The sequence below is a fragment of the Vicugna pacos genome, chromosome 13 (assembly GCF_048564905.1).
Source record: "Vicugna pacos chromosome 13, VicPac4, whole genome shotgun sequence".
Taxonomy (NCBI): Eukaryota; Metazoa; Chordata; class Mammalia; order Artiodactyla; family Camelidae; genus Vicugna; species Vicugna pacos.
In genome coordinates, this window is record NC_132999.1 from 6,575,520 (window position 1) to 6,592,086 (window position 16,567).

The 16,567-nt window shown below is 39.4% G+C and overlaps 1 long non-coding RNA gene across 2 annotated transcripts; it reads right to left on the reverse strand.

Annotated features, from left to right (window-relative positions):
- Positions 1 to 543: 543 nt before the first annotated feature.
- LOC140700868 (uncharacterized) lies at positions 544 to 5,818 on the reverse strand. 2 transcript variants are annotated; one of them, XR_012079589.1, is made up of 3 exons: positions 5,689 to 5,818; positions 2,416 to 2,514; positions 544 to 630 (listed from the first exon to the last, which is right to left on the reverse strand). It is a non-coding gene; the product is annotated as an uncharacterized lncRNA (long non-coding RNA). The 2 variants fall into 2 exon arrangements; XR_012079588.1 differs by lacking the exon at positions 5,689 to 5,818 and adding an exon at positions 5,255 to 5,343.
- Positions 5,819 to 16,567: the final 10,749 nt, after the last annotated feature.

Genomic DNA, 16,567 nt, shown 5'->3' on the forward strand with positions numbered 1-16,567 from the left:
AATAATGCAGTCTATCACAGAAAGTTATGGTGGCTTTTGTCCCACTGAGGTATATATTTTTAAAGTACTTTTTTTAGTTACAGTCTTCTACTTTCTCATATTCTTGTAAATGGGTAACATTTTAATATCATTTTCTTTTAGGTATATAGTTGACAACCACAACCTAAGTAAACACTCTTTTTCATATTAAAAGATGCTGTTTATGTTGCTCTTACTTTTTAGGAAGCCTAGAAGCACAGGACTTGAAGAGACTTGAAGAGCAATGTCTAATTAATACTAGGTCTTCTGTGTATCACAAGTCATGTGTGGGCCACTTATGGGTCAGATTTCTTATTATTTTTAAAAACTTGGTATTTTTTCAAAAATCTTCAAAAGGGTAGCTTCTATAACTCAGTAGAAGATAGTGCTAATTTCAACAAAGTAAAAAAACAGATGGCATTTCTGAGTCTTATTTTTATTAAAGTCACTTAATAAAAAACACACACAAGAAGTTTAACAATGGAATCCAATGTTAAAATTAAGTAACAAAAGATGCTCATCTTTAGAAACTTCAGTGTTTCCTGTGCAACCAGATACTTTGATCAGGTCAAGCCTGACCCCCTGGCATGTCTCCTGGGTCTTATGTGGAAACTTCTCATTTTGTGACAGATGTTCCGAGAGGCAAAAACAGGAGAAAAAGAGGTTAAATATGAGAAATAACATCACTAAGGAGTAACATTAAAATAGACTTTCCTCTAATTCTTCCAGGTCTGCAGTACATTTTGTGTTTAGAGTGGGGTCTTGGTGGGGGGTAGTTTGTACAGGAAAGGAAAAGCTTACGTGGATTAAGGAACTTGTGGGCCCATGTGGTGAACTCCTCCTATTGCCCTAGTTATGGATGACAAATAACTGAACTTTGCACGTCCATACAAACAAGTCTAAAATCAGTGGGGATTGATCACAGGACAAATCCATTACCCAGGACACACACACACACACACACATACACAGAGCTCTGTTAAGAAAGACGTCATCGAGCCATGCTCTTCCAACCATCCCTGCATGCCAGATCTGGTCTTCCATTGGACTTAGCATGGCTATCAAACTAAAAAATTTTTTCAATATTTTTAGCAGTTAAAAATTTTTAAAGAGAAAAAATGTTCATGAAATGTGAAACTTACATGAAAGTCAAATTTTGGTGTCCACAAATAAAGCTTTATTGCCACCGCTATGACTTCCTTATTTCTGCATTGTCTATGGCTGCACTGACAGATACTGTGTGCTCCACAAAGCTTAAAAATATTTACTTTGTGACCCTTTACAGAAAAAAAAAAGGCTGCTGTCTTCTATCTTAGATTATTCTTAAATTAAAATTGCCAAGAAGTATGCTCTGATAATCAAGGTATAAACCCTATAATGTAGAAACATCTTTGGTAAACGAATGTTTCTTTCGCTGTGTGTGCGTGCGCATGTGTATGTGAGTGTACACGTGCACTTATGTCTGTATTTTAGACAATGTGTGTAATACAGTCTTTTCAGTGATTGACTCATCCCCAGTACAGGCCCATTAGATGTCAGAGCTTCCTTCCTTGTCTGCAGGACCTGAAACCTTTACAACTTTCCTTTTCTGCTTGCATTGCTGTAATTTGGGGCCTGCAAGTGGCTCCCTGATTGAGGCTGGTTCTGAGGCTTTAAGGTTATTTCATTGTCAGTGAGTTTTCTAACTTCACTTTCCAGATTCTATTTCATTTATAGAATAAAGTCTCCTTGTAACGTTTTCCTTTAGTTTCACAAAAGACCTCATGCTTTTAATATTCTGCTACTTTTAGAACGAACTTGGGAAGTGATTCCTCGTTTTAAACATTTGGAAACGAGGTTGTTCTTCAATATTTTATTAAAAAATACAATGTTATATAATCATTTACAAATAACTTTCCTTCTATTTATATTTAGACAAAACATAAAATAGTGTGAACAGGCTAGTCCTTTAAAAAAATCAAGTAATTGTCTAATTGAGCTCTTTACCATTAAATAGGAAATGTTACTTGGTTAATGGTTAGGTTAGAAACTTTGTGACTTGAACAATTTAAATGTTTATTTTCTTATATTGAAGGCAGACTCGTTATGCCATTTACTTTGGAAAATTCCCCATTATTTTCTGAAATTCACCAACTTTAGTTATCACTACCTTCATACTGACAGTTACTGCATGGCACTTTTATTGTCTTTTTCCTAATAGTTTCCTATATTTTTTTAAGCAGCATCTTTCTGCCATGAACACTGAAGTGTCATAGTTTTTTGAGGAAGTTTCACAAAATTTCCTTCTTGAGTCTGGTATAATAAGACGTCAAGTTCCATGAATCTAAATAAAATTTGCATAGTATAATAGGAAGATAAAGTAAGCTAATTAAATATGTAAGTATTTAACAGTTTTACCTGCATTCCTGTGCTGTAGGCTTCAGAGAAGGATGCCATAAATAGCTCTAGACGTATATCCTTCTCGTGTGTACATGTTGGGCATATCTGAAAAGTTGCCTGTGATACATGTGACATAATAAGAAATATACATTTGGTCTTTGCCCCAGGTTCCTGACACAGAGCTACTAAAGATAACAGAAACATCTTTTGTTCTAACAAGGGAACTCTTATTGTGCTCCACTTCAGGATGGGGCTGGTCATCAGAAAGATCAAGCCACGATGAAAAGTTTGGAACTTTCAGCCACACCCCATCTTCCAGAGAAGGTAGAAGGGCTGGAGGCTGAGTTAATAATCAATCATGCCTAAGTGATGAAGCTTCCATAAAAATCTGTGAACTATGTGGTTTAGAGAGTTTCTGGTTTGATGAACCCGTGCAGGTGCTGAGAGGATGGCATGAAAGCTCAGTGGCCCTTTCTCGTATCTTGCCCTACATAACTCTTCTTCTTACTGTTCACATTTATCCTTTATAATAATCTTTGCAATAAGCCAATAAGTGTAAATAAATGTTTCCCTGAGATTTTGGAGATTTTCTGGCAAATTATCGAACCAGAAGAGGGTGTGGTGGAGAACCTCTGATTTATAGTCAAACAAAAGTAGAAGTGACAATCTGGGACTTGTGATTGGTGTCTGAAATGGGGGACGTTTTGTGGGATGGGGCCATTAATTTGTGGGGTTTGCACTACCTCCAGGCAGTTAGTGTCAGAACTGAGTTAAACTGTAGGACACCCTGACCGTGTTCACTGAGAACTGAAGAATTACTTGGTGTAGAAAATCCACACATCTGGTGTCAGAAGTGCTCGAAAAGTAAAGGAAACCAGAGTTTGCCTTTAGTTGTAACATAATTATGGATGTATATCCTTCTTTGGGCAATACATGCACATCTGAAAATTCTCCTATAGTATGAAATTGCACCTATGTACTAACACGTGGCTAGGTGCTTCATATGCATTATTCCTTTTGATCCCCACAACGCATCCCGAATTGTGTGTGTCACAGGCGGTACGCTCCACAAGGAAATGCTGAGAAAGATTTAGGATGTAAGATATGTGTTAGGGATTGATGTCTGTGAAAGAAAGTAGAGGAATGGTCAGAGGAAAAGTCAAATAGTGACGCAGTCCTACAAATATGTCAGCCAACCATGTGAGGCTATTTGGAGTTAATATTGCCTTTCAAAATTACCCCATATTGGGTCAAAATGGCCAAGCCTTTTAAATCCCACTTTGCTCAGCCAGGGGATGCAGGCCCCCCTCAGTGTGATGATTTCCACTGAGGTGGCTCCTTGCCCCTGAAGCTGACCCTAAAGTAGCTGGTGGCTGGAGGCTCTCTGATGACTACACTTTCCATTTTAGGGGGAACTGAGTGACACATCTTCACATCTACCACAAAGGACTAATGTCACCCCCTTTTTATAGTTGCAACAGGGAAAAAACTGACAGGTGACATCTGAAAAATAGCAAAGATGGAACTCATATATATAGATCTAGGTTCAAAACACATGATCTTAACCACATTGCTTTACCAAAAAAGTAACATTGGTATAATGAATTATACAATTCATTCATTCAACCAATCAATATCCAATATTTATTGCAATGTGTTTATTCTATGTCATAGGTTAGGTATCAGGTTCTAGATCACAAACATGGAAAAAATAATTCTCTTGAAGAGATTGTCATTGATACTCAGAACCTCTTAGAATAATGTCTGAGTGCTTCATCATGACTTGTAAAACCTGTCTTTTACCTGCATAATTCTCCAGCCTCATTTTATTCCACTCCATCCCCAATCCTGCCTCAGCCATTCACTCTCCTGTAGCCAAATGACCTTTGTATCTGTCCCTAAAACAACTCAGCTTCCCTCTTCAAGGGTTTTAGTTTAGTCCCTCTGCCTGAAATTTCCCCTACCATTAAAAAAAAAAGTTAGAATAATTTTAGATTTACAGAAAACGTGTGAAGATAGTACAGAAAGTTCCCATATCCTACACCCAGTTTTCCCTATTGGTAATATCCTACAGTAAGATGGTACATTTGTTACAATTAAAGAACCAATATTAACACGGCATTACTAATCATCATACGTCACTATTGCTAGCCATACTTTATTCAGATTTCCTTAGCTACCATCTTGTACCCTTTTCCTCATTACATTTATTAGATTATGTCTCCTAGCCTCCTCTTGGCTTTAACATTTTCCCATTTTTTCTTATTTTTGACATTTTTAGTAGTTTTAAGGATTAATGGTATGGAATTTGGGGAATGTATTTCAGTTGGAGTTTTTTTTTTCTCATGATTAGACTGAGGCTCGCGTTTGCGGCAGAAGAACTACAGGGGAACACACTACCAACGTGACGTATCACTGCTGATGGTAATCTCGGTCACCTGACTGAGGACTTGCCTTTCAGGCTTCTCCACTGAAAAAAGTGACTTTGTCCCCGCCTTTCTGCACCGCACTCTTCGGAAGGCAGGCATTATGCAAAGCCCGTGCTTGAGGGGTGAGGAGTTACAGTTAGCCTTCTTGAAGGTAGAGGATCTGCACAAGTTATTTGGAATTCTTCTACGTGGGAGATCCGTCTACCAGCCCACATTACTTATTTATTCAACTATTTACTTATATCCATATAAACTTATGAATATTTATGCTACACTCTGGGTTATAATACAGAGATACTTTATGTAAGTATTCTGTACCTCTGCTGGTTCTAACTTTGGTCATTGGGAGCTCTTTCAGTTGGCCCCTGTGTCCAGTGAACTCCAATCTTTGCAGTGTGTGTTTGATTTTTCATTGAACTATGTCTTACTTTTTGGCACTACGAGATGCACCAGGCTCATCTTGTGTATCTTCTACCTCAGCACTAGAATCAGCCATTTGTCCTAGGAGCTTTGGTTCCTTTTAATAGAAAATTTTATTGAAAAAAAGATCAGGATGCTAGATGTGCCCATTGCAACCAAGAGTCATTGCTTCCAGGCTCTCTCAACTGACAGAGCAAGCAAGATATTATAATTTTTATACACACACATCCATATATATATGTTTGTGTGTATGTTTTTATATGTAAGTATTTCTATATGTACCATCTATATCTATGTTATACTAAACATGAGTTCACACTGATGTTTCTAAGTCTAATTTGTCACTATGTGGATCATTCTAGCCTCATTCCCTTGATTATCTGTAGCTTCCCAGTCCAACAGTGAGAAACCTGTCCCCATCATCCTGTGTTCGTTTACTTACCTGTTCAATTCCTGTGTACATGGTGGGGGGTGGGTGGCAACTTTATCAACCAGAGTTCTGCTTTTAAGCTTTCTGTTATTAATTTTTAATTTAATTCCATTGTGGTCTAAGAATATACTTGTATGAGTTCTCTATTCTTCTAAATTTGCTGAAGTGTGTTTTATGGCTCGGAACATGGTTTATTTGGGTGAATGTTTTACTGGCCTTGAGAAAGATGTTGTTGTCTGGAGTGTTCTATAACTTTCAATTAGATCAAGTTGATTGAATATATTTTTTTCTGTTTTCTGTTTTGATTTGTTTTAAAATTTTTTTTTCTCTTTTTCATTTTGGGAAGTTTTTATTGATGTAACTTGAAGCATATTGGTTCTTTCCTAAGTCGTTTCTGGTCTATTCATAAGCCTATCAAAGACATTCTTCATTTGTGTCACTGTGCTTTGGATATCTAACACTTTTTAAAATTCTTTTTTAGATTTTTCTTTCTCCTTGCTTACATTGCTTATGTTTTCTTGCAATCTGTCAACTTTTTATTACAGCCCTTAACTTATTAATCACAGCTATTTTTAATATCCTCTCTATTAATTCCAAGATCTATGCCATATCTGAGTGTGTTCTGATGCTTCCTTTGTGTTTTCAGGGGTTACCTTCTCCCTTGCCTTTTGAAATCCTTTGCAATTTTTTGTTGTTGTTAGAAAACAGACACGTATTAACAAATAGGATATGAGGTGAACGGTACTTAGGGTGAGGATTACTGTTAGTCTAGCTAGAAGCAAGCATGAAGGTTTGCTGTAGCTGTAGGTCCCAGAGGCTTCAGATTCCCCTTGTGTTCTCATTCTTCTCCCCCTCTTGTCTTCAGTCTTCCTGAGCACTCCTGCTCAGAGGGAATCTGCATCTTGCAGGGTTATCAGCTATACTTCATTGTGTTATAATGGAACACTCCTGGTGTGACGGACAGCTGCGTGGGGGTCTGATTACTTGTCAGTCTTTTAGAGATCCCGTATTCGTGACTTTCACAAGTATTTGTTTAGTTGAATGGATTTTTCCTTCTTAGGTGAAATAGAAAGGCTAAAGTGGAGCCGAATGGGTAGAAAGACCTTCCCCCAGTTGGAATAAGGCTCGGGTAAAGTCTGTTTTCCTTGAGAGGAGACTTGATAAGGAGTAATTTCTAACCATATTTTACTTTTACAATGATTAGTTTCCTTCCCCTGCCAGAAGCAAGAGGATGCCTTTCTTGAATCTTCTCTGTGAAAATCTAAGGGAGTTCCTGGTGGTAAAATCCACAATAGTGCACCCCACTCAACACTGTAGCCTCCAGTAGCTTCTCATTTTCAAGCTAGTCCACACTCAGATTGCAGCAAATTGTCATAATTATCATGTAAATGTTCGTAGTAATTTATAGTTCCAGTGGCTCTGCTCCAATTGGCAGATCTTGGATTTAAGTATCTCCACCATTGGGTGTCAGTTCACCTTGTAATCTCAGTTCTCTGTTGAGTCCAAGAAAAGTTGATTTGCAGTTTGTTTACCTTTTCTTGTTGTTATTGCTGTTGCTGTAAGGAAAAGAGTGCAATTTCTGTGCACTTTACACATTAGTAATAAAAAAAATTCTCCATTTTTGGGGACATGGATAAATCTTTCTTTTCTTAGATCTCAAGCTCAAATATCTCGTATTTGAAATTGTCTTTCTATCTAAAAGAGACACATTCTAAGATTACTCTGTAGAATATCACCTTATTTAACAATTAAAATTCTGTCATTTGTAGGTTTGGTCTAATTGATAGGAGCAGTCTGAGCCCCAGGCTGATGTTTGAAATGACAAAAACCCAGAAAAGCCATGACCAGAAGTAGAATTCATGATTAAGAAATAAACATGTTATTGTGTAAAGCTACTCACATGTTTCCAAAAGGACAACTTCTGTGTGCTTAAATGTATGTAGGCTACGCTTCTGAACGGCAACAACCAGCTTCTAACTGAGACAACAGACTACAATCCAGTTCAAGTATATGATTTTTGGCATATGTTTTTGACTTAAATAGCTGACAATAATACAATTAATTTTTACAAAAAGAAGAGAACCAGGCAATTAATGGCTTTTGCTTGAGAGATGATAGGAGGAAAGAGACTAGACCTGAGCACAATTTGGTCAACCTAGAGTCTGTATGAGGGTAGGTGTAGTCAGAACTACAGAAGAGGAAAGATAGGAGAGGGTTTGTCTGAATATGGCTGACCATCCCCTATGGATGGCCTATGGAAGCCATGTGTCTTTGCTCTCTGTAGCCCTATATGGTAAATAAAAGATGTTTATAGTAGAAACTTGATTGTAGGTAGGATGAATAATCAAAGATTAACTGCATCCCCCAGACAACTATTCCTCCCCCTATAATTATGGAGGCAATCAAAGATTAATATTTCCTTTATGAAAACTGGAGGTGGAAAGAACATCTTGTATATAAACCAACAGGAGTTCAACAGTCTTAAAAAGCAATTTAAAATATATCTCCCAACTTTGATTTACATTACACAGGCAGGGTAACTATAAAGCTGACAGTTCTCTTATTACAAATGTAACTCTACCATGGTTCACTGAAACATTTTCCTACTTCTAAACCTGGATCTCTTTCTAAAAATAAAATAACATCTTGGTTTGTGATACTGTATTTTAGATATTTTACTTTAGAAACACTATAATACCTTTCATTACTCCTCAAACACTATGGACAGCTAAATTTATGTTTATTATATTTCACTTAATCATTAATAGAAGCTGCAGCAGCCAAGAACCTCAATTTGGATTATCGGCAATTGCCTGAAGCACTGTAGATGGGATAACAGAAATAAAGCTTTCCCTTTGTGACCCGTTTAAAATCAAAGTGCCAGTGCTCACAGTCTGGGACTTGCCACTTCAAAAGACAACATAGATAATTTGAGTAAAATTACCCAAGTGCTGGGGTTTTTTCACCACCTCTTTTGGAATCAACTTTGATGACAAATATGGCGCTGTGGTTAGGGACATGGACTTCAGTGTCAGCTAGAAGTGGAGCTAAATTCCTGACCCTGCTACTACTTCCTAACCGATCTTCTACAGGCCTAACCCTCTTTTACTTTCAGTTTCTTTTTCCCTAATAGAGAAATTACAAGTGTCCTCATCTCACAGGAATATACTAAAAAACGATAATGTTACTGATGTGTTAGTACTGACGCTAGAACAGAGGAAGTATCCAAAAACGTTAACATTATTTTAAGAATGTTGTTTTAGCCAGGGGTCTTAAAATTTGCAGTTTTCTTGTACTCTGGGGAAATAATCATAGAAAAACAAAATTAGAATAATTGAATTATTCAGGAAAAGGTTACCTGGTAAGTTCATTCTTCAGATTTTGTTCTCTGACATTTTATTACCCTCTTGGTATGTGTACGTGTTTGTATGTATGTGGGTTTACTTTTTCAGAAGGAAGTGAAGGCTGTTAACGCAAATTGCATTTATGATTATGTCTCTTATCAACTGGTGGTTTTTTTTCATTCCTCAAGGGAAAAAATACAACTTCCTTAATTTGGCATTTAAGATCCTGGATTCTGAGCTTCACTTCCCACAATAAAGGGGTTAGTGGGAAAAGTTTTTACATGCCCCATGGCTACAGTTGGTCCCAAGGCAACAATAGATGCTCATCAATTCTTTCCTCTGCTAAACATTCTGAATCCCCCTCACCCCTGTCCTCCAATTTTACTGGTCTTGGTTGCTTTTCCCATAGGTTTTGAAGTAATTAACTTCCTACCAAGTGGCTGGTTGGTCTCATTAAGTGGTGGTCTCCTATTACGTACTCGGTGTTGGTCTCTGCTACTCATTTGGTTTAGCAAAAGGAAATGCAGGCCGTCGGGTCTGTGTATAACCTCCACTCCTGTCACCATGGATACTGATTCATGGGCCGCTTGTGGAGCACAACTGTGGCTGAGGACGGAAGCTGGCTGACATCTACTGTTTAAGCCACTTTGTCCAGTGGTGAGCCAACATCTCTTCTGCAGTGGGCACTTTCTAGTGGGCACTGATGTAAGACACAAAGATTTATACACTGAGTGCCCATTCCTACAGGTCCTCACCTCTAAATCTTCTCTCCCCTTCCTCTATATTCTGCCAGTGTGATTCTGGCATGTTGAACTTGCTTATTGTAGACAAGATTGTCATCTTTGTCTCTAAACGTCGAGGAGTCGTTACGGGAGTCGTGAGGATACTGGACTCCGAATCACAGGATGTGGCCCTATTTTTAATGAGTCTCCCCTGTCTCACCTTATATCCTGAACTCTTCTCAGTGGGACACTGTAGGGACATTCTCACAAATGACTTCCTATGCCCTGCCGTTACATATTTTAAAGGTTCAACAGATTTTGGGTGAATAATCCATACCAGGCACAGACTTTCCTCGTTTATACCGCGACAAAGCTTGATGTCAGTTATTGAATCTAAACTCCCTGGGGCAGGGGAGCAGGGCAAGTACAGAACTGGAGGAGGGAAAACCCTCCTCTGTCAGGCATTGACCTCACATGAGACCTGTGAGTAGTGTCCAGGCAGGGAGAGCAGCATTTCTGGCGATGATAAGGCAGGACGTGGGGCTGAAAGTCCTCAAGCACATTTACCCAATAAATGGCTCATCTGAGGTCTCGATATCTCATTCTTCCTTATCATAACCCAGACCCTGATGGAGAAGATTTTCTGGGGTTGTGAATTTGTATTTGTGTGCAATTGCACCCCTCTTAGGATCAAATGAGGGGCCTACGTGCCGGCACTCCGCCAGCCAGCTGCCGAAGACGATCTCACACACCCGCCATGACAGCTTTCCACTTTTGCAGGCCTGAGCTGCGAGCTGGCTGACCGAAGGCTGTCATTCTCTTTCTTGAAGGTTTTTATTTCAGTTATAAGAAGTCAATCTGTTCCACAATTCTTGTGTTTATCCTCGTATCTTTCAAGTTCTGGAGCATTGGCTCTTCAACTTTACACTGCTTTAAAGTCACTTGTAGAGTTCTTAAAACACAGATTTGGGGCCCCCAACCCCTGAGTTTCTGATTCATTAGGTCTGGGAAGAGGCACAAGAATTGGCGTTTCTCCCAAGTTTCCACCTGATGCTAATGCTGGCAGTCCAGAGACCACACTGTGGGCATCAGTGTGCTAGGGCTCCTGACAGCCAGAGCTTTTCTCCCATTTCTCACCTCAGTCCACCGTAGATGAGAATCTGTGTCATTGTGACGCTACATCATGTGTGAATTATGACATTCCAGTTTAATTCGGATTCCCACAAAGGCAGACTCTGAGACAAAGATTCAAGTGTAAATCATTTATTTGGGATTTATGTTTTAAATCATTTATGTCTGAATCCAGTTAGGAGACAGGACTCACACAGAAATTTAAACATGGAAAATTTTATGTAAAGAAGTTAATATTAACTATAAAATGAGATTAGAGTGATAGAGATTAGCTAGTAAGGAGAAAAGAAAGCTCTAAAGAATACAGAAATAGCAGATATAAGGCATAGCCACTATCCCAAGGGCTGAGATGGAGTGCCAAAAGAAGGTCTCTAGTAGAGGGTTTCCACTACTCCACCACACACACACACACACACACACACACACACACACACACACGTGCGCGCAAACCCTGGTCCCTCCTCAGGACTAAGATCCAGACCTTGTTGAAGAGGATGCACCTCTGGTTCAAGGAGGTTGCCGAGACAGGGAAGATGCCTAAGGGATTTCAAGGGGATCCAGCCACCTGCAGGGCGATGCAGCGCCAATGCCACTTGACTTCATAGATGCTCTAGGGACTGCCATGAAAATCACTCATGAGTGGTGCTGTGCTGGAGGCAAAACTGCCTGACGGGCGTGCCAGGAGAAGCCTTCCATGGAGTGTTGACTGCCTGGTGTTGTGGAAGCTTCATGTGCTGTCGTAGCTTACCTGAAGGACCAGTCTGGAATCAGGAGTAGAAAATTCCCTTCCTCTCCAGGGTGTTTCTCCAGCATCCTCCACTGAAACAGCTTAGCATTATGCCAACTGGCAGAGAAGAAATTTTGTAGGGCTCATCTCCATGATCACAGAGCAGAAAATAAAGGGCAGATCTGGAACAAATAAATTAATATCCGGCATGGGAAGCAAATGTGGGAGTGAGGAAGTTAGGCAGTAAAAAGAGAAGTTTCATACACTTTATTCATGAGCAGTTTACTCTTGGCTTGGGAAACTGGAGTCCCTAGCCACTGGAGATCACCTGAGAGAATTTCTGGAACACTGCTCTGAGTTGCCCCATCAAAGGAGAAGAAGCTGGAGTCGTGTCACTCACAAATTCCCCTTCTTCACTGTTGGGGGCCACTCCTAGGGTTGCTCCTTGGCTTGCAATTCTGGCCCACCCACGCAAGCCAAGGTCAGAGCTGCAGCCTGCGAATGGCCTCAAGCAGAGGGAATCAGGAAGGGGCAGGCTTACGTGGAAACTGTGTGATCACCGCTCGGATCGGCCAAGCGGGCATGGGCGGGCACAGCGTCGGCAGCATTCACTGCGCCGTGATGAAATCCCAATAAACTAGAGTCTCATCCACTCAAAACTAGAACAACGTGGAACACAGAAGAAATGTGTACCCAGAATTCATGTTAAATAAAATTGTCCAGGCATTTCAAATGGCCTGTATAAATTCTACCACTTCCGCCCAAGTTCTAAGACCTTCTGATAATGATAATGGTTGTGAACACTTACTGAATACTTGCCATGTCCCAGGCACTGTTCCAGCTGCTTTGCTTACTTCATCTCTTGTTCACAGTAAAAGAAAAAAGTTAAACGCTGTTATTATTATCAAGTTACAGCTATGGAAACCTTGGTTTAGAACATTCAAGACGGAGAAATTGCCTGTCTCCAAATACAGAAATTGCTCAAGCTTTCTTACCTCCGTCCTTAGCTTCCTAATCCCATACTCTTACCCCTGGGCAGTGCTGCATTTCTGTGTGCTTTGTACACTGTACTTGCTCAGGGAATGTTAATAACCATGGCCTTCCCAATGAGAATTCTGGAATTCAGTCATCTAGGACATATTAAGTGGCATTCTTAGCTGTTATAAAAACTGCCAGATGTGTCTCCTTGCTTCCCATCTCTTCAAATACAAACCATTCCGTATACTGTCAACATCACAATATTTCTGAAATACTTGCTTCTTTATACCTTCTCTCTGATACAAATCAATGCATTCTGACTAAATCCCATTAATCTATTCTAATTCAAAATATTTCCTTCATCTGCTAATCCCAGAGCACTCTTTTACTCCTAGCTAGCTACGTACATCTTTATATGATTGTTGCTATGTTAATATTTTGATGGTAATGTTATATTCCACGTTATGTCTCTTTACATATATGAGATGATAAGCTCGGTGAAGTCAGGGATTGCATATTATGAATCGTTCATTCTTGCTACAGTGCTGCCACTGTTGATTGAGCCTGTATTAACTTAGTAAAGACTGTTTGAGAAGGAATTATTAAAAGTAAGGATTGCAACAACCAGGCATGAGTTTTTTTGTTGTTGTTCCTAAAGAGAATTGACAAGAATATCCCATTTAATCAAGGTTCTACTGTGCCACCCTCCTTCCCTTTTCTGAGTAATTAGAAACCTCCCAAGCAGATTAAATAAGCAGAGATAGGGCTCTCCTTGATTTTATTTTCCCTTTCAAATGCCACCAGCATTAAACAGAAAGATGCACTGATCACCCAGTCAGAATTAGCTTCTTCCTCCTCCAAAACAATTCTTGTAGCCTTTGGTTTATAGCTGTTCTGTGAACAGCGTGGAGCATACGTCACCTTGTAGAAGAATCAGGTACGTTCTTACTCATGTCACTCATTAGACTGTGAGATCCTGGAGTCCAGGAACCCTATGATTTTAATTTTGAATCCACAAGCATACCTAGCAGAGGGGATTGTACACAGAGGCACTCAAAAGCTAACAATGGCTTCAGTTTGGTATCTGAAGTCTATCTGAGAAGATAATAGTAACTATACATGGCAAGCAAAGCTGTAGACATTTCCGCACATTTTCCTATTCTTAATTTCTCATCAATTGTAGGTAGGAAACTAACATTTTACAAATGGGGAAACAGTCTTACAGAGGGTGAAGGTGGGAGTAAGAACACTTTGAAAGTTCCAACTACACGTGGTGTCTTCTATCATATGTTTTTATATAACCATTCCATTTTTTACTAATTAACCAGGGCAAATGCTCAAAACCATCCTGCAATAGAGTATTATATATTTCTATAAGATTGAAAAAATGAGCTCCAGAGAGGTTAAGGAATTTGTCCAAGGTGAGACAATGCCGATGGAGTTAAAACTCAAGTGGTTTTGACTTCCAGGACCACACTCATGGTTACACGTGGTTACATACCACTTGTGTCTAAGATGCAAAGAAATAAAAGGAAGTTTACAATGGTGTTTATGAACTGATTCTGAAGGCCAGTGGAGCTAGGAAGCGGTGGCTTAGGTGACTTTTTCTGTTTTTCTTCTGGTAAAACACTCTCTCATCTCAAAGGTCATAACGATCTTTGAATAAAGGTCTCAGGTTTTCCTGTGCATAGTGATTACCCAAAGGGCTAATTCAAAAAGGCAGATGCCTAGGCTGCATCCTCCTGGTTTCTGCCACCCCAGTTGATAGTGAGGCAAGTCGTTGTTTCGGATATTGTGGAAAGGTCCTTTCAAAGAGACTTGAAATGCCTGGTATTGAGCTCTGAACTGAATGCACAGCCAGAACAAAGAACAAATGAATGGACAGACTGCCTCCCACATCCCCCAAATCAAATAAGAAGTACAAGAAACAGAGCTCTCAGAATCAAAACGCCAAAAGAATAAACCAATACACAAAAACAATGAAGACTGAAAACACACTTATTTCCTTGGTCCAAAGTGAGGCCCTTCACCAAGTCAGCAGAGGTTTGACTTTGCAGCTCTGAGCAAGAAAGTGAGCACCACGAGGGCTTCTGAGAGCCCTGCACTGCAGAGGAGTTCCTGGGCCCGGCGAAAACAGCCTTAACGACAAGAAAACAAGAAGACAGGCAGGGAGAGAAGCAGAGAGGTAGAGAAGGAGGGACACGGGCAGTCCTGAAGGAAGGAGAAGGAGGGGAGAAAGAACAAAGAAGAAAATGAGATGGTAAGAATATGAAGAAATCGCGGTGACAGAAAAACAAGAATAGATTTGGAGAAGAAGGAAACAATACTGTGCTCCACTATTATAAGCTGGAGCGCCAGAGAGGACAATTCTACTGCGTGCTTTATTAAGCTGACTTCTCCATTCCTCCCCAGGCTGGACTGCACAGAGGAAATTCATTAGCTCCATTTAAATGCACACCCCAGAGCCCACCTTTAGTTTCCAGCAAAGCACAACACATTTCACATTGGATAAACCATTATGATTCTAGAGAATGAATTTTTTTTTGAACTTAACTCAACCTTCATGGAACAGTTTTTATTCTGAAGATTTTTTTTTCTTTATACCTGAAGAACTACTCTATAGACAAAGACTGGGAAAAGTCATTATACTAAATAATTCATAGTAGAGAATTTTGTTGTAATGAGATCAACAGGCACTGATGCTGTAGGCCATTGGCCTGGGCTTAGAAATAATTTCATTATTGCGAACTTTTTTTCCAATATTGGTTCTTTTTAAAATAGACTTTGTGCAAATAAACTTATATCCATTTACTACTCACCAATGATACCAGTAATACCCATTCTCAAAACTTTAGAATTATTTTTAACTGCTCGTGTGTTACCCACACAACTAATAAATGACTGGTTCTTTTCTCTACTGGTTTTTCTCTTGTGCCTCTTTGATCTTCCAACAGTGTCCTCTCAGAGTATCAATCCCTGACTGTCTCTCAATGTCGATGATCCTTTGTCAGAGAACTTCTTCTCTTACTATAGATTTGGAGGTTAAATTCTCCACTCTCAAGACTTTAATTACCATTTATATCCCGATAACTTCCACTGTTATATTTCTAGACCCCACTACTCTCCTAAGATTTATTTATATTATCAGTTGTCTCTGGTTACTGTATATGGATGTAACACAAAGTAATATCCAAAACTGAAATTTGCATACAATCCCACACACCCGCTGTCATCTCCTTTCATAATTCTTAAGTCAGACATTGTCATCACTTTCATCCGTCTGACCAGTCCAGATGCTCCTTCCTCCATCGTCCCTCATTCAAATTACTTCCATCAGAGACACTTTATTAAAAGAGGAAAATGTTGCCTCCCCGAGAACCAAACACAGCCAGAGAGGGGACAGCAGCAGTAATCACTGGCTTATGGAAGAGACCTCCTTCTAACCCACCAGCATCAGAAGAGGGAGGGTGTAAACAAGGGAAGACGTGGAGAATCTACTCCTGAGCTTTAGTGAGGAATCCCTGGGAAATTTTCAGAAAAATCTGTAGCGATACTTTGGGAAGAGCAATACCTAGCAAGTAAATCTGGAGGGGCTTACACCATCATTTATGAGTTATTTCAGTGAAGACGGAACATCATTCTGGAGTCGAAAACTAGATAAATGGATGACACTCTCACAATTAACATATACATTTGATTCTACGAACAAAGAAATGCAAGCTGTGGAAACGGGGTAGTGCCATAAATAAACATAAATATGGCTCACGTACCTTTTCAAATTGCATTTAATTTGATTTTAAGGAGAACCGTATTATTTTGGAGAGGTCTGAATACAAACTAAAAAATTATAATAATAGAAATGTAGTAATAATAATTAAAATCAGAAATATAATAATCACGGTGATAGGTGGAAATGGGTTGAAAGAAGCAAATTTGATAACGTAGTACATGTCAATGTAGACTTGCTTTCAGAAGTGGGTGAGGACACT